Source organism: Schistocerca nitens, chromosome 4 (genome assembly GCF_023898315.1).
Source record: "Schistocerca nitens isolate TAMUIC-IGC-003100 chromosome 4, iqSchNite1.1, whole genome shotgun sequence".
Taxonomy (NCBI): domain Eukaryota; kingdom Metazoa; phylum Arthropoda; class Insecta; order Orthoptera; family Acrididae; genus Schistocerca; species Schistocerca nitens.
In genome coordinates this window covers 63,077,109-63,096,490 of record NC_064617.1, presented here as the reverse complement: position 1 = coordinate 63,096,490, position 19,382 = coordinate 63,077,109, and the positions used below count along the sequence as shown (strand labels likewise).

The 19,382-nt window shown below is 42.9% G+C and overlaps 1 protein-coding gene across 1 annotated transcript in view; it reads left to right on the top strand.

Moving 5' to 3' along the window:
- Positions 1-12,816: 12,816 nt before the first annotated feature.
- The window catches only part of LOC126251736 (arylsulfatase B-like), a 219,140-nt gene continuing 212,574 nt past the window's right edge, over positions 12,817-19,382 (top strand). The window contains exon 1 of the mRNA XM_049952344.1: positions 12,817-13,115. The gene's annotated coding sequence lies outside the window, so the exon portion shown is untranslated. The remainder of the gene's footprint in view (positions 13,116-19,382) is intronic.

Genomic DNA, 19,382 nt, shown 5'->3' with positions numbered 1-19,382 from the left:
CCCGGCATCATGGTGTGGGGAGCGATCTCCTACACTGGCCGTACACCACTGGTGATCGTCGAGGGGACACTGAATAGTGCACGGTACATCCAAACCGTCATCGAACCCATCGTTCTACCATTCCTAGACCGGCAAGGGAACTTGCTGTTCCAACAGGACTATGCACGTCCGCATGTATCCCGTGCCACCGAACGTGCTCTAGAAGGTGTAAGTCAACTACCCTGGCCAGCAAGATCTCCGGATCTGTCCCCCATTGAGCATGTTTGGGACTGGATGAAGCGTCGTCTCACGCGGTCTGCACGTCCGGCACGAACGCTGGTCCAACTGAGGCGCCAGGTGGAAATGGCATGGCAAGCCGTTCCACAGGACTACATCCAGCATCTCTACGATCGTCTCCATGGGAGAATAGCAGCCTGCATTGCTGCGGAAGGTGGATATACACTGTACTAGTGCCGACATTGTGCATGCTCTGTTGCCTGTGTCTATGTGCCTGTGGTTCTGTCAGTGTGATCATGTGATGTATCTGACCCCAGGAATGTGTCAATAAAGTTTCCCCTTCCTGGGACAATGAATTCACGGTGTTCTTATTTCAATTTCCAGGAGTGTAGTAATAAGAAGTCGAGGAAGGCTAATCAGATCCGCCTTCCCCCAAGCACTCCACTCGCTGCTCTTCGCCATGCGACACTACAATCAGCAACACGAACCTAAGTCACTGGAGAATGGGGAGATATCACAATGGTGGAGGTACCTCTACTTGGACTGAAATGCACTCATCTTAAGGCTTGCTGGATCCGGTTTACGACGAGGTCGTGCATCCCCGTGACCACAGCCCTTCCATACGGCAGTCCATGCGTGCCGCCAGAGGTCCTGGTGTGTTCTGGCACTGTTCAGACCTAGCTCCTCCTGAGTCGCCAACCGAACTCGCACACTCACACGCCACGAAAAAGCAACGACGTCGCCCCAAAGATAGGGCAACAGTTATTACACACCGATAACCGCCGCTGCTGCCACTAGCGGACAGGACACGCTTGCAAAACCGAGTGGCGCCAGTCAACACGAAAAGAAGACAAACATTCGCAAGCATGCAACTAAACGATACCGTCTGGCCTCCAAGAGAGGACGGAAACCTACAAACAGCATCAATGCGAGTACGGCTCAATAGGTGTTCCTTTTTTTTCCAAATGTTTCTTTGATTTTCCTGTAGGCGCGTTCTGTCTTCCACTTTGTCTTACCAGGGAGTAACAGAAACTTCCGAGAGTAGCTCTGTAGCATGCCAAAATATGCCACCTGAGCATATAGATCGTCGTAGAACAATACACAACACTGCCGCCATTGTGGGAGTGTCGTACGGAACACTGCAGGTAATCTTCAGCTGCGATTTCAACATATGACTTATTGCTGCCAAGTGTGTCCACAGGCAGCAGCTCATGGGGGACCAGAAGGAACACTGCGTCGAAGTGTGCGAAGACCTCAGTTTGCTTTCCGCCGATGTCCCGTCCTTCACGTCGAGGATCATTGCAGTTAACGTCAAAGGTGATCGTTTTGCCACCGTTGCGTAGATCCAGCGCAAATCGCAGAAAGGTCTTGGTACGCTTCGAAAAGAAGACTTCAATAATATATTTTAGCAGTGGCAGAAAATCGGGCTGCACGATAGTACCGTACAAGATGACTACTTTGAAGGTGATGGTGTTCGAGTCGAAAATATACTTTCTTATAAATAAAGCTTTTGTCGATACCCCCCACGTACATATTTCTATAGCCTTGCATTTGTCCTCTATTTATTCTTAGCCATTTTGCATTTTCTGTCAGTCTCATGTTTTAGACCTCCGTACACCTTCCCGCCTGCTTTATTTGCTGAATTTTTTCTCCTTTTCTCAATTAAATGCAATATTTACTGGGTTATCCAGGGATTTCTACAACTAGTCCTCTTTTGGACTATTCGATTTTCTGATGGTTCCCTTTTTCATCTATCCATCCGTGTTCTATTTTACTCCTTGCCCCTGATTCCTTGAAACTTCTCCTAATGCTCCCTTTGACACTCTAAAATACCTCTGGTACTTTCAATTTGCCCATATTCCATCTTCTCAGTTTGCTACCTTCTTGCAGTTTCTGTATTTTAATCCACAATTAATAGCCAAACAGTTATGATCAGAGTCGTTATCTTCTTCTGGAAAAGTTTAAAATCCAGTTTTAGAAACTCCTGGCCTAAAGTAGTGTAACAATCTGAAACCTTCCAGATTCCCCACGTCTATTCCATGTGTCCTACTTTCTTTCATGATTGCAAAACCAAGTTTTGACAGTGATTAAATTATGCTCTGGGACAAATTCTACCAGGTCCTTTGCGTATACGACATTACCACACAAATATAGTGTTCTTGTGAAACCTACCCACGACAAAACCGTTTCACCTGGTGTGTAAGGTACATGATACAGACGAAACATACTCATAGTTCGGGAAGAATGTAATAATTCCCATTCAGAAGAAGGCAGGTGCTGACGGGTGAGAACGCTGCCCAGCCGTGAATTTCATGGTTCGAAAAGACTGACACGAAATACTCACAGAAGAATGCAAAAGCTGATAGACATGAACCTCGAGAAAAATCGGTGTAAGTTCCAGACAAATGTAGAAACACGCGTGCAATAGTTATCCTCAGTTTCTCCTAGAAGGTAGATTGATGTAAGACAAATTTAAGTTTATAGCTTTCTTGTATATAAAAAAGGAAGGTTGGGACAATGGTGGCTGACTACCCTCTTTGAAATTTTGAAGGCAACACGGATAAAAAGAATGGAGTGAACGGCTGTTTACAATTTTTACAGAAATAAGACTGCTATTAAAAGAGTCTAAAAACATGAAAGAGACGCTGTAGTTGAGATGGGAGTGAAAAAGATTTATAGCCTCTCCCTGATGATAATCTGTAGCAGGCCAGTTGAGTGACCGGTATGGTGGGTGATGACTTTGGCTTGACGTCAGTACACAAACTTGGCTCGGGCTGTAGTGGTGTGGTATCAAGTGTCGGGGAGTGGACCATCAATATAACAGCACTAAATCAAGAATTCTTCATTTCGAAAGAAACACAGCGACGAAGACGGAGCTCCAGCTGACAGCTGATGATGCGCGCCGGCAGCGGCAGTGACCTGCCAGTAGGACAGAGCGCTACGTTTCCTCACACAATAGCAGCAGTTCGGCACAGTGCTGCGATCAACTCAGCGGCAGCAAATCCGACTCAGGAATGGTGCCCTGCCGCTTTGGCTCAGTCCAGTAGATACTGGACCAGGAAAGATCGACATCTGACCCCCAGCATAGTTGACTAGTTGACGATTGCGATGTGTGCCCACACAGGGTGAAGACCCAGTCACCAGTCACCACGTGCTCAGGTGGTGACTTCTAGCAGGACAGACGGCCCAAGACAGCACTCCAGTCTCTGACAAGCAGCAAATGAAAGTCACCCAGCTGGTGACTCGGCGGTGGAAAGGTGTCAAGCCAGCAGAATTCAGATTCAGTTCATGACGCATCCTGCAACTGCTGATGAGAAGACCTGAGGGTGGTGGCATGGCGGTGCATCTCAGATGGCAGACTATTTCGGAACTTTCCCAAAGCTAGTGCCTGCCGATGACTACATAGCAGACTGAGAGTCTAAATTAGGTGATATGTACCCAAGCTGGGCTGGTAAACATTTCTGAAGTCGCAGCAGTTCTGTTTGCTATGTCATTACAGGGTCGAGGTATAGATCACTGTCTAATGCGATGTATATGCCCCAGAAAAGTTCATAGAATGTAGAAAACATTGGTGTGTGGTATGTGGAAGCCATCTTCAAATGTTGTAAACTTGTGTGCGATATTTCATGTTTTCCATTTCAGGAGAATAAATGCGTTCTGATACTTTTTTGTTATATTATTTCCATAATTTAGATCCGGATAAAACTATTATAAAATTAAAAATGAACCCTGGCAGTCCTAGATTCACATGAAAAAACTGGTCTAATAGGTTCGTAAAACACAACTGTCCATTTATAAGATTTTCAAAATCGGTGTGCTTGAAAGTTTATTGTTAGCGGATTTGTGTTGATTATTACAACGAAAGACAGTTTTTGATTTTTATTTTTAAAAAATCCTAACCATTTTTGAATTTCTATGTTTATAACAATAATACCACAGAAAATGTGTTCTATTTGTGGACATGTCAATGATGGATTCCAAATTGTTGAAGACTCTTTTCACTATTCGCAGATCTATACAAATAAATAGATATTCACTAAATATAATGGAAACAGACTTGCACCAGGACGGAGAATCACACGGAATGTTAATATTGCTCAGTAACATGGAAAAGTTATTTTCATGCTAAGACGGAAACCGTGATCCTCCTTGTCAAGTAATACGACAAATACCGAGAAATAAAGAAGAACATCGGTATCATCTCCTCAGTAAATGCACGTTACTCAGCAGTAAATGTAGACAGTGCGATAGGTTCCTGGTTTCACGAGCTGCAGTTGTTTAGGTTTACCGCGAAGGAGAAGGCAGTTAGTTCTTCTGCTTGGTTCCACAGTTCAGCTCGTGCTACACTCGGTCTAGACACGTACGATGTCTCTATCTGTATCTTTCTCTCTCTCTCTCTCTCTCTCTCTCTCTCTTCCTTTAGCAAAACCTTTCGGTTTACTTACTACTGTCACACGTTCAGTATTGACTCAACTGGTTACAGGCACCACTTAGAACCTGGAAATATCTTCCGTTCCCTGACGATAGCCAACAACCGTTCTCAGTGGGGAGGTTAGTTTAACTGGGCGTGGTTACTTTTCAGCTGGTACTGGGTTTTCCGTCCTCCAGCCACTGAGTTTGTAACGAACCTACATTTTCAGGTAATTGAAACACGCACAAAAAAGTTGCTATCACCTCGGTTCCGAGAGTTCCGTAACCTGTACACAAAATTGGAATAGAGATCAACATAAGCATTACTTTCGCCATTTTTATTGCTCATGAAAACCACACATTGCATGTTGTACCACCGTACAGCGAGACCTTCAGAGGTGGTGGTCCAGATTTCTGTACACACTGGCACCTCTAATACCCATTAGCACGTCCTCTTGCATTGATGCATGCCTGTATTGGTCTTGGCATTCTATCTACAAGTTAAAGGCACTGTTGGTCCAGACTGTCCCTCTCCTCAACGGGGATTCGGCGTAGATCCCTCAGAGTTGTTGATGGGTCACGTTGTCCATAAACAGCCAATCTCTCCCAAGCATGTGCGATAGGGTTCATATCTGGAAAACGTCCTGGCCACTATAGTCGAGTGATGTCGTTATCATGAAGGAAGTCATTCACAAGATGTGCACGATTGTGTGGGGGGGGGGGGGGGGCAATTGTCGTCCATGAATACGAATGCTTCGCCAATACGCTGCCGATATGGTTGCACTATCGGTCGGAGGATTGCATTCACGTATCGTGCAGCCAATACGGCGCCTTCCATAACCACCAGCGACGTACGTCGAGACCACATAGTGCCACCCAAAAATAGCAGCGAACGTCCACCTTGCTGCACTCGCTGGACAGTGTGCCTAAGGCGATCAGCCTGACCTGATTGCCTCCAAACAAGTCTCCACCGATTGTCTGGTTGAAGGCATATGCGACACTCATTGGTGAAGAGAACGTGATGCCAATCCGGAGCGGTCCGTTCGGCACGTTGTTGGGCCTATCTGTACCGCGCTGCATGGTCTCATGGTTGCAAAGATGGTCCTCGGGATGGACGTCGGGAGTGAAGTTGCGCATCATGCAGCCTATTGCACACTGTTTGAGTCGTAACACGACGTCCTGTGGCTGCACGAAAAGCATTATTCAACACGGTGGCGTTGCTGTCATGGTCCCTCCGAGCCATAATACGTAGGTAGCGGTCATCCACTGCAGTAGTAATCCCTGGGGAGCTAGAGCGAGGCATGTCAACGAGAGTTCCTGTCTCTCTGTATATCCTCAATGTCAGAAATACATAGGTTTGATTCTCTCCGATACGCCTGGGCACATCCAGTGTTGAGAACTCTTCCTGGCACAAAGTAACAATGCGGACACGAACGAAACGCGGCATTGACCGTCTGGGTATGTTTGAGCTACAGACACCATGAGCCATGTACCTCCTTCTTGGTAGAATGACTGGAACTGATCCGCTATGGGACCCCCTCCGTCTAATAGGGGCTGCTCATGCATCGTTGTTTACATCTTGGGGCGCGTTTAGTGACATCTCTAAACAGTCAAAGGGTCTGTGGCGGTGAAACAATATCCAAAGTCAACGACTATCTTCAGGAGTTCTGAGAATCGGGCTGATGCAAAACTTTTTTTGATGTGTAATTGATAAACGTTTTCGAAATGATTCTGCTGTCTGGGAAAAAGCATCGGCTCCGAAGAACAAATTTACTAAAGTAAATAAATAAATTATAATCAGTTACAACCCAACCGTTATTGCACGTTGAAAGAGTTTTGTCAAATGATAGAAAGAGTGATGATTTTAGTGGAGTTTCAGAGAAGGAACTGAAATGTTTTTTAGTTTAGAGTGGAATGGTCATACAACACGATCGTCAGCTCATGGTGAGAGGAAACAATATTGGATGGTTGCTATTCAATTCGTAAAAGTATTTTTGTAATAACAATTGCAAGAAAATCATGCAGGAATCGGCACAGTAATATTTATTCGAGCTTAAATTCAATATCACAGTTAGCAACATGAAATAAATGTAGTTGTGAAATCAGTATAGCAAATTGCGCTAAGAACATGCATTTGATTGCTAATAATTAGGCACTCAGTTTGCACAATAAATAGCTTTATGCAGCCTGCCTTAATGCCTACTGATCATATTTCTTCTACCGTACTGTAATTCTTCTCAAACAAATATTTTCTGTTAAGTAAAATATGTCTTATTAGCATGTAACTATCATTACATAACTACTGATTAACTTTTACATAACATTCTTACATATTTTGGAAATGAGAGCAGAAATTATGATTACACACAGAAATTAAATACTGTAATTTACAACAATCTTTAAAATCTCACTGCCATTTCTTTTTTATAATCATTGAATATTAATATTAGTTATTTAAGTGCATATTCATTGCGAAACAAAGTGAATTATCTTCATCTGTCAGTCTCAGTTATTTCTTAAATTTTGACAACTTCTAACCAACCAAACATTTTGCCTAATTGCATTAGACGTTCCTTCTCCTTGCCTGCTGATCATACCTCCTTAAAAACGACAACACGTTTCTTCGCTATTGGACACCGACCTATTATCGGCGCCGCAGTACTACTCAAGCGCAACGCATCCAATGTAGGTTCAACAACACCTCTGATTTCATTCACTACCGCATTTGATTTACTCTGTCCACGAAATTCATTACCCTCGCATTGTTATTCATGCACACTGATTGTTTCTAGAAACGGCCCGTATTTAGACGCTCGTACTTTGCAGGCTAATGAGCACTCTATGTTAAAGCTACAGTAACGTTGTTTTTTTATGCGGAGTCGCGTACTGCTCTCCGCACCAGTGTGTCCCATTACTGCCGGATCTCCGTTTTCTGAACAGTAATTTTCGTACATTCGTCCATATCGATTTCCTCTTCCGCGACAACCACCTTATCCTCTCCTCACATCTCATCTTACAATCATGGTTGTGGTTGTTGTCCTGGCTGTTGTGGTTAAAGCTGTACGTATTTTGGTGGTCGCTGTTGCTGTGGTGCTAGTTTTCACTGTCTCGGTATCAAGCATCTATGTCGCCTACTTTCTTCAGAACGGATGTTTTGTCTTTTCTCTCATTAAGCAGCCTCGGATACTCCACGTGGTGTAGTGGTAATGTTACTAAACACAAAAAAGGGTCGTGAGTTCAAAACTCTCCTGGACTGTATTATTTTAATTTATATTTTGGGTTAGGGTACATTCTAGAAGTATCCAGAAATGTCAAGAATCATTGTACCGGAATGTTCTGTAGATGTATACATACTGTATGTGTTCTGGCCGGAGGCAGTTCGCTCCCCGCTCTTGTATGAGCAAGTGCTGAATAAACTTTCGGTAAGTTAAAGTGTTCGTCAATCGTCTAATTACACCTTCTTCTACGTGACAATAGTAATATTGAAACACTACGATATCGACGTTCTGAAAATAATTCACAGAAAAGAATAGTGAGCCTAGCACCACATACAACTGGGGTACGACTAACGTGGAGTCACCAGCCTCATAGCGAAATCGACGGATACCAATTTCCTCCAGCCATCATCGACACAACACTTCAGAAACAAGCCTCATTGAAAACGCTGCCAAAGTCCAGGTGAACTTCTGCAAGCAGCAGACGCTTATGTACTACAAATTTTTAATGAATTTGAAGCGTTACTTTTAATAAATCTAAAGTTATTCGTGAACCCATTGCCATTTCTATCGCTACCGAAGCCCATCATGTATTTAATATTACTTCTCTGACTTTATCTGTGTACAATATCCTTCCCCAAAATTTTAAAACTGGGACACCGATTATTCTAAAGTATTTAAAACAGTTTCTGAAGTTATTAAACTGTTCTTTTCGGCACCACAAGTAATTTCAAACTTAGATAGATGGAAGTTGATGTCCGACAGAACTAGGCGTGTGCGTGAGCCTATAGCAGCCTCGGCTTTACTTATGGCTGGCCAAGAGCCGCTGTCAGTGTAGTAAATAAAAGTGGACAGCTGATGAGGACGTGCGTTTTTGTCAGTTTTTTTTATGTGTTTACATCGAGAATGTTGGTTTAAATGATATTGGCACTCTGAATGCTTGAAACTGCGTTGTCTCTCAGTAGTAGCAAAAGAAGTTGATGAATAACTACACTTAATGTCGCTGAAGCGTAAGTTCTTTATTTTATAGCTTTAAGTTTTTATGAGTAACGAAGTGTTTTGACTTTGGGAAAGAACAGGCGGTCAATACACGCTGCGAATAGTGAATTAGTAACGCAGTGTTTTGACTTTGGGAAAGAACAGGTGGTCAATACAAGCTGCGAATAGTGAATTAAATTCACTGCATTACTTATTTTACAAGACCTTTATAAATCAACGTGTAATTAATGAAACAAAGGACACATCATAAGATACAAGACTAGTTGAGGTCAACCAATGGGTACTCTAAACTCCGTCTTAAAAGTTTGCGGAAGACCCGACAGTACTGACCGACCGCCGTGTCATCCTCAGGATATAGGCGGCACTCGATGCGGCTATGGAGGGGCATGTGGTCAGCACACCGCTGTCCCGGCCGTTATCAGTTTTCCTGACCGGAGCCGCTACTTCTCTGTGACGTAGCTTGTCAATCTGCCTCACAAGGGCTGAGTGTACCCCACTTGCCAAAAGCGCTCAGCGGACCGGATGGTCACCGTTCCAAGTGCTAGCCAAGCCCATCCGTTCTTAACTTCGGTGATCTGACGGAAACCGGTGCTACCTCTGCGGCAAGGCCGTTGATTGACATAGAGACAGTTAATTATACTTTTGTAAGTAGTTCGATTAACTGGTTTTGTTACAGACTGTACCATCTGAGCCCACGAAAACCTTCAGTGTGATACAAAAAAGGTGCGTATCCTAAGACACCACTAAACAAGACGAGAAAAAACATATCCGCATAACGCGAGGAGTTACTTGCTCAAGATCTGTCGTGGTTTGTAGTTTTTCGGGTGAAATTTAAAGATGTTCCTCATTACATTGTACTTACAGCATCAGTTGTTCCTACCAGTCTGTCGCTAAACAAAGAACAGACAACAGATTCAGGTGTGCAGATGTGTTTTGAGTCAGAGTGAAGCAAGTAACCCGTCAAATAATGGACGAAAGTACGAAACTTGTAGCGCTGTGCTCACACAAGCTATGAACCGTTCGAATTGATGATGTTATATACTGTTTGCGGCCATAAACTGACAATTATATTGAAGAATGAACAACTTGGATCATCATGGTATTCGCTTTTTCGTTCGCCAACACACCACCGAGCAATTGACTTCTCTTCGTAGACGGCTCACCATCCATAATGGCGTGCTGTATTCTACCTGTCGACAAATTGGAGCAGAAATCAGTTATTACTCGGAAAACTAATCGCAAAACTGACCTTCGTGCGAACTACGTCGGCCACGTGAGAGTGTACATCCATGTTCCAGCTGAAATCGGTACGTGGCGTCGCCTCCCAGCGGAAACATGGAAAATGATTGCAGAAAATGTTTCGTGGGTAGTGCCTGGGACTTACAGTTAAAGTCGGTAAACTTATTGCCTAATAGAAGGTGAAAATTGCGGAAATCCGTAAGCTATAAGTTGAACGTCGGTAAGTCGAGTGTGTGCAAACTATGAAAGGAAGGATAGGATGTGAGAGGAGTGGAATTCACTTACGTGCCCCAAGAAATAATATGGAGACAGGCGTACACAATCAACATCGCATTTACGATAAGAAGAAATGTGTTATTAGGCAAATATGTCCTTGGTGTGATGACGAATAAGAGAAGGATCAACGTTGTGAAAACTTCACAACTTCCGTGACGCTGAACTGGACTCCAGACTGCAAAGAAGTCTCTGAGAAAAAATGATGCGACTGTGGCATTTGGTCTTAAGAGGTGTCTGAGTAAACGAGCCATTACGTATGTGACCGAGACAACGTAATTAAAATGGATTACTACAGCAAAGTCTTACGAAGAACAAGGGGATCAGAATTAAAATTACAGTGTTTTATTACGACGAAATGTGGATTCAAACATGTTACAGTGTGAAGGGTTATCAGAGTGTGCGAAGAGTATTCAAAATGTGATTGACGTGCTATACAGAGGATAAGTTGTGGTGGCAAAATACTGACGTGATTTATGGAAGAGTGAGGAAACTGGTAGAGGCCAACCTTGCGGAAGATCAGATTAGATTCCCGAGAAACGAAGGACCACACTGGGCCATACTTACCCTAAGACATATCTCGGAAGATAAGTTGAAGAACGGCAAACTTACGTTGATTGCATTTGGAGGTTGGAGTACACTCTACGAAATTTTAAAGGTAACAGTCATAAAATATAAGGTTCGAAGGTAAATTATATGCTGTACAAAATCACACTGCGGTTGTAATAGTCGAGGGACGTAAGAGGAAAGCAGTGATTGAAAAGGAACTGAGACCAGGTTGTTGTCTGTCCCCGACGGTATTCAATCTGTTGATTTAACGAGTGGTGAAGTAAACTAAGGAGAAGTGTGGTAAGTGAATGAAGTTGAGGGAGAAGTAAGATAGACTTTGTGGTTTTCCAGTGACGTAATTCTGTCAGAGACGGCTAAAGACTTAGAAGAAACAGGTGGACGGAATGGATAATGTCTTGGAAACAGATTGTAGGATGAACTCTAATAAAAGTAAATGAAGGTAATGGAATGTAGTCGAACTAAATCAAGCGGTGCTGAGGAAATTAGGTTAGAAAGTGGCTCGGTAAAATAGATATGTTTGTTGTTTAGGCAGCGAAATAACTGATCAAGTGCGAAGTAGATCTTCCCTTAAAATGCAGACTTACAATAGCAAGAAAAACATTTCTGAAGAATAGGAATTTGTTAACATAAGATATAAATTTAAGTGTCAGCGAGTCTTTTCTGAAGGCATTTATGTGGAGTGTAGCCTTACCGGAAGTAAACCCTATACGAGAAGCAATTCAGGCAAGAACGGAAGGTTTAGAAATGCATTGTTATAGATTATTGCAGGAGATTAGATGGATAAATAGAATAACTAATTACGAAGTAATGATGGGAATTTGGAATTAAGGAAATGTATGGGACAAAGAAGCTATCAGATCATAGGACACCAAGGGGGGTATCAAGAAATCGTCTACTAAAACTGGAGGGAACATTGGAGAAAGGTAGGGGTGGGGATAAAATTTCTAGAGGGACTATGGGGATGTATACAGCAATAAGGTTGAAATGAATGTAGGTTGCAGCAGCTATTCGGAGATGAGGCGGCTCTCACAGCATACAGCAGCGTGGAGAGAGGCATCAAATCGGACTGAAGAGCCCTATAAGAACAACAAATTACATTCTGAAGAGTTGTCAGCGTGTGCAAATCGCCGGTCAGTATTTAACTGGTGCGCTGTGCACAGTATATATAGACGTGTAGAACGTGACAACACTCCGCTACACCCCGCCCCCTTTTCCCCCTCATTGGTTCGGCTCCTCCATCTCCCCCCGCCACCCCCCCCCCCCCCCCAACATTTCCGTGTCAGCTGTATAGTGCTGTTTTAACTAAGTGACTGTTCAGTGTTGTGCGTCCCCTACCAGTGTTGCGAACAGCCACCATACTGTCGCTGCTTCTGTTTTTATCTCGTGCGAACAGAGACCAGACTGCCGCCTTGCTTTTCTCAATTGTCTACTTACTGTGTGTCTTGGTCCGCATCGTCACTGCAGTGTTTTATACTTTAAATTCCACAACTTTCCGCCATTTCACAGATTTTTTATAATTTCACCGTTATATCGCCTTTATTCTTGTTTGTTTATATTCTCATTATATTTTTTTAACTGTTCTGTGGGCTGTAGAGCAGCATATTATATTACGCTGTTGCCAGCCCCCCCCCTCTCCCCCCCGACACCCCCCCCGCCCAACCGAAGTTGGGTACGTCTCCCAATCTCTGCTTCTCTGACGTACAGGCGGCTGTGTTGACACACTTTGCAGGCCTTCAGTTCGCAACGCCGCGTAATACTTGCGTAGGAAATACGAAGGCCGTCGGCCCGGATCTGGCAACGGGCAGGTAGCTCCACAGCTCACGGAGCGTTGCGAAGCGCCGGAAACCAGCGGTCAGGCGGTGTAACGGAGTGGCGAAAGAGGCGAGATGAGGTTTCGTCCGCAGTGACTGCCGACAGCTATTTGTGTCGTTTCCCGGATGTGATCGCCGAACTCATCAGGACACGTGCTGCGGCTACAGGAGCGAGGACGCGACAGCTGCCCGCCAGAGGCAGTTATCGGCTGGTCTTGAGCAAGTCACGCGCCAGTTGCGGCTGGGGAGACCTCGTCACGGCGCACAGCGGGCTGTGTCTGTCAGTGGCGCCACTACCTCAAAGCCGCTCAGCGCGTCTGACGTCACGGCCCCGCGGCCACCTGCTGCAGCCGTCAGCGAGGCGACTCGAGATTCTGTTAAGGTCAGTTCGTCTCTGGTACGTACGTGACTTGGGGAAAATAATTCTAACATCCTCCTGGTAAATAACAACAAGTTCTTTGTGCAGATGTTCGAGCGCAGCGAAAACAAGACTCCTTAAAAATTACACAATTTATTTTTGTCTCACTTTTCATAGATAGACGAAGAGTAATGAATGGACGAATGGGGTATCGAATTTAGCACCACGATGTCCACAATGAAATTTTCACTCTGCAGCAGAGTGTGCGCTGATATGAAACTTCCTGGTAAATTAACCACTTGGTAGAGCACTTGCCCGCGAAAGGCAAAGGCCCCGAGTCTCGGTCCGGCACACAGTTTTAATCTGCCAGGAAGTTTCACCACGATGTCCAGCTTTATCAACTGCCCGAAAGTAATCAGGATGATTAAGTAAATAAAAGAATAACGATAGACATTTGAATACATTAACATTTCATGCTTCCTGTATAAAATTTGTAAATTAAAAACAAAAACTGAAAGACGTACGGTCAAATGATTTGTGAAATGGTTTGCTTGAAAGTGAGAAACAAAACAAATTAGAGAAATCATGTACAGTAACTGTTCTCTTGTACCACTTAAAATTCTAAAATTCTAAGCTAAATATTGAACTTTAAAGTTTCAATCGGGACCGCGTTACCTGTACTTGTTTTCGATCATCATTCATAGGCGGAGTCAATATTGCCTCTCCTTATTTCACTTTTTTAATTCTCCACGAGGAAGGCGGGCTGCCTGGTGACACGGCCGATCTTGAGCGTAAGTTTCCACACTTTTATCCAACGATTTGTAGAGGCTGATATTGTTGAGCAGTTTACTTCAGATCTTACCGGTACCGTTTAAGATGTCGTAACTCTGGTTTACCCTAAATAACTGTGAAGACGATTTTACAAACTGACGTATAGTCTCTTTTGAGTTACAAATTAATTACAGAGATACCTATACTAACTTTTCTTCTTCAAATGGAACTATAACAACTTCTGCTGCTGCTACTGTAGTTCTAAAGGTTACAAATTCAGTGTATTTTCATTCTTCAAAATCACATTAGTAGTTTCGGACAAATTTCAGTATTGGAAATCATAATTTATTTGTTTTTGCTATCTACTACGGACCTTCGTGTTACCAAACTGCGAAACAAGTGATGCTCTCCAGTTTCACACATCTAAGAGCGTCTACATACTGAATATGAATATGTTAATATAAAATGTATATGTACATATGGAACAAGAGCGCTCCTATAACACACTACTGGAGCACTCCTACAATATCACTGTATCAGACGAAATCTTGCTGCCGAGAACAGCGTACTGGATAACAGTATTTACCAAGCCTTCGAGGCACTCACACAAGTGAGAATCTATTCCGTGTGGTCAGACCAGTAATGCACTACGTCAAATTCCTTTCCTAAATCTAGAAATACATAATCTCTCTGTTGCTCTCCATTTATGGTGTCAGGATATAATGCTAGAAAAAGGCAAAAGGGCAGTCTGAGTTCCACACGAGCGGTACTTTCCAAATACTTCTTGAGTTTTGGGCCGAAGCTTTTTCTTCTCAAGGAACTTTCTTGTACTGGAACTGAGAACACGTATAAGTATTTTACGGAAAACGGGTGTTAAGGATATTGGTCTGTAATTTTGCTGGTCAATTCTTTTACACTTCTTACACACATAAGAGTCACCTGCACCTTTATCCACCCACTTGGGACTCTGTCATTGGCGAGAGATTCGCGATAAATACAAGGGGCCAATATTGTAGAGTACTCAGTTGTCACTGGTTTTGCGTCTTGACTTTACTGCAGTTTAATGAAAGAGAATTCCACTAGACGCGTTTCGTTTCCATTTATAAAGCATCTTGCATTGTTACTTTGCACACTGGACACACAGATTTGTACACTGGTGGTTACTTTAGGTTAAAAACAGCGCTACGTTTATAAAGTTGGTGTGCAAGTTATTTACGGTGTTTCTTTACATATTCTCCAAACTACTTCTTCTTTCCTCCTTCCCTGGTTGACCTCGAAAGACTTCGAGTCGCATATGCACCTGGCAGATTTTGCCATTCTGTAGTAATTCTTGCGCTGCATTATTTGCACTTCCCTTTTTTATTTGAAGTTATGTGTGTTTCTCGTTCTGCACAGTAACAGTGTTTGTGTCTGTTCGTTTGTTTCTGTTCTCGTTGTGACTGTTGCCAACCTGGGACACTACATGGGTTTTTTTAATTCGTGTGTGTGTGTGTGTGTGTGTGTGTGTGTGTGTGTCAGAGAGATAGAGTTAGTGTAAATTACTGAAAATGTCTTATGTGTTAGAATACATACACACACAAACACACACATATATACGTACGAATTAGAATAATGTAGTTCCACAGGTTTCCAACACTCACCACGTGAATGAAAACAAACGAACAGACATAAACACTGTTACTGTGCAGTGTGAGAAATACACATAACTTTAGTGCAATTTACAAACGTGAAGCGTAAATATTGCAGTGCAAGAGATACTACAGAAAGAAAAAAAGTGACAAGTGCATACCTGAATTGAAGTTTTTCGACGTCAGCCGCTGCTAGCAGTGAGAGAAGAAGCACTGGTTTGGTGAATGTGTAAAGAAACACCGAAAGTAACTTGCACACGAACTTTATAAGTAAAACACTGTTTTAAACCTAAAACAACTATAAATGTACAAACATGTATACCAAATTTGCATAAAAAACACGGAAGACGCTTTATAAATAAAAGCGAAATACGAGCGGAGTAACTGTCTTTAATTAAATTGCGGTAAGCTCAAAACGGAAAACCAACAATAACCGATTTTAAAAGTTGCTGCGGAGATTGGCCGTGCAAAAAAACGTACTGTAGAGTAAGATCAGACCTGGCGACTTAATTGTTTTGATCCTTCAGTTGCTTCCTTACGCCAGGGATGCCTATTACTATGTCGTCCATACGGAAGTCTATGTGATGGTAGAAAGACGATAAATTTGTACGATCTTCGTAAGTGAACGATTTTTAAACACGAAATTTTAAATTTCAGCTTTCCATTTACTGTCTCCTGTTACCATACCAAATTCGTCAACGAACTACTGAATAGAAGCTGTCGATTAGATTAGCGATTTTACGTAGGATCAGTACTTTCTCTGGTTCTCGCCTAAGATTTGACACATGTATACTTTGCACATCGATCTTGCTACAAACGCGCGAAAATCTACTTACTTTCTACTGTCGTCATTTGTGCGTTCTCTTTTGAACAGCCTTTTTTCCGTCAGCATTTTCCAAATTTTGTAATTAAATCACGATGGGTCTTTTCTGTCCTTAATCCACTTACTCGGCACATTTTTCTGGAGAATGCGATTTACAATCCGTTTTAACATTTCCCCTAAAATCCTCTACTTTCATCACACTGGAAGTAAATTATGTCCGTTCATTGTGTAAATGAATGCTGACAACTGCTTATCTACACTTCTAGCAGATGTGCTCTCCTGGTCTTCTTGACTGATTTGTTATCTTTAGTAACCATCGTCGCTATGACGACATGATGATGATCACTCATCCATGTTTGGATACGACACCGTCATAAGGCCAGGTATGTTTGCAGCTGCAAGGTCTGTGATGTTTACAGTGCGTGTGGGCTGTCGAACTTACGGCTCACGCCAGTTTTCGGAAAACGTGTTCAGAAGTGCTTCGCAAGACTGTCTCCGTACTGCTTGCTATGAATCTGTAGATGTCCCAGTCTACACCTGGAACGTTGAAGTCACCTCTAACAAATACTGCACGATCTGGGTAATTAGGTTCTACTCTGCGTATTCTTTGAATGATTCTAAAACTGTCATGGCGGAATCGGGTGGTTGGTGAAAACATCCAACGATAACGTCATTCCAGCTAGGCCTGTCAGTCGCATCCAGATAACTTCAGAGTCGCGCTCAAGGACGACCTCACTAGAGGCAATGTTTTGGCCGACTGCAATGAACACTCTCCCTGCTATGACGTCTGATCAGTCTCTTTGATAGACATCCCTTGACTCGCTGTATATTTCAGAGCTTTCTGCCCTCGATCCCGAAAATTATCTGAAGCCTACAGATTTCTTGGAGCGGAGTCACCCGCGCTTTTCTCCAGTCGCTTGGAACTTGTGCTGGGCGAGAGATTCTGAGTAAATGGAAGCTATGTAAGGGGCCATACTGAAGAGTACTCGCTGTAAACCCGAAATGGAATATGAACTGGTGACATTTATTTTTAATTTTTTCAGTTACTTCTGAATGACAGGGATACCTATTTCAGTGTCCCTTCTATTCTGGTGTAAGTGAGACGGTGACACATTCTGTTACCACAACATAATGGTCGCCGACTGACTAAATATAAACTTCATCCCTTACCGATTTTATCTAGAATCAGCATTTTTTCAGGTTCTCGGCATGTTTCCACTACGTAATGCGGTGGTAACTGTTGTATGCTCCCCGCATTGGATTTCTTTTATCGACACAAGAATTTCTAGCAACTTTTACCTGCCTATATTTGCGCGTTCCTTTGTGACCCGACTGACAAAAAATGTTTGTTACCTCAGCATTACCTGCATTTTGTCATTGAATTTCGGTGAGTGTTTTTCGGAGTTGATTCCCATACTTCTCCATGGCGTAGCTAAGAATTAGACATCTGTAACTCCACAACTGAAAATTTCTATTCAGTCGACTAATAATCTCCTCACACTCTATGTTTCACATACATACAGGTCTATGCTGCAAGCATAGATTTTCACGAAACTCTTTCTAGCGTATTGTTGTTGTTGTGATCTTCAGTCCTGAGACTGGTTTGATGCAGCTCTCCATGCTAATCTATCCTGTGCAAGCTCCTTCATCTCCCAGTACCTACTGCAACCTACATCCTTCTGAATCTGCTTAGTGTATTCATCTCTTGGTCTCCCTCTACGATTTTTATCCTCCACGCTGCCCTCCAATGCTAAATTTGTGATCCCTTGATGCCTCAGAACAAGTCCTACCAAACGATACCTTCTTCTAGTCAAGTTGTGCCACAAACTCCTCTTCTCCCCAATCCTATTCAGTACCTCCTCATTAGTTACGTGATCTACCCACCTAATCTTCAACGTTCTTCTGCAGCACCACATTTCGAAAGCTTCTATTCTCTTCTTGTCCAAACTATTTATTGTCCATGTTTCACTTCCATACATGGCTACACTCCATATAAATACTTTCAGAAACGACTTCCTGACACTCAAATCTATCCTTGATGTTAACAAATTTCTCTTCTTCAGAAACGCTTTCCTTGCCATTGCCAGTCTACATTTTATATCCTCTCTACTTCAACCATCATCAGTTATTTTGCTCCCCAAATAGCAAAACTCCTTTACTACTTTAAGTGTCTCATTTCCTAATCTAATTCCCTCAGCATTACCCGACTGAATTTGACTACATTTCATTATCCTCGTTTTGCTTTGGTTGATGTTCATCTTATATCCTCCTTTCAAGACACTGTCCATTCCGTTCAACTGTCTCTGACAGAATTACAATGTCATCGGCGAACCTCAAAGTTTTTATTTCTTCACCATGGATTATAATACCTACGCCGAATTTTTCTTTTGTTTCCTTTACTGCTTGCTCAATATACAGATTGAATAACATCGGGGAGAGGCTACAAACCTGTCTCACTCCCTTCCCAACCGCTGCTTCCCTTTCATGTCCCTCGACTCTTATAAATGCCATCTGGTTTCTGTACAAATTGTAAATAGCCTTTCGCTCTCTGTATTTTACCCCTGCCACCTTTAGAATTTGAAAGAGAGTATTCCAGTCAACATTGTCAAAAGCTTTCTCTAAGTCTACAAATGCTAGAAACGTAGGTTTGCCTTTCCTTAATCTTTCTTCTAACATAAGTCGTAAAGTCAGTATTGCTTCACGTGTTCCAACATTTCTACGGAATCAAAACTGATCTTCCACGAGGTCGGCTTCTACCAGTTTTTCCATTCGTCTGTAAATAATTCACGTTAGTGTTTTGCAGCTGTGGCTTATTAAACTGATAGTGCGGTAATTTTCACATCTGTCAACACCTGCTTTCTTTGGGATTGGAATTATTATATTTTTCTTGAAGTCTGAGGGTATTTCGCCTGTCTCGTACATCTTGCTCACCAGATGGTACAGTTTTGTCAGGACTGACTCTCCCAAGGCCGTCAGTAGTTCTAATGGAATGTTGTCTACTCTCGGGGCCTTCTTTCGACTCAGGTCTTTCAGTGCTCTGTGAAACTCTTGACGCAGTATCGTATCTCC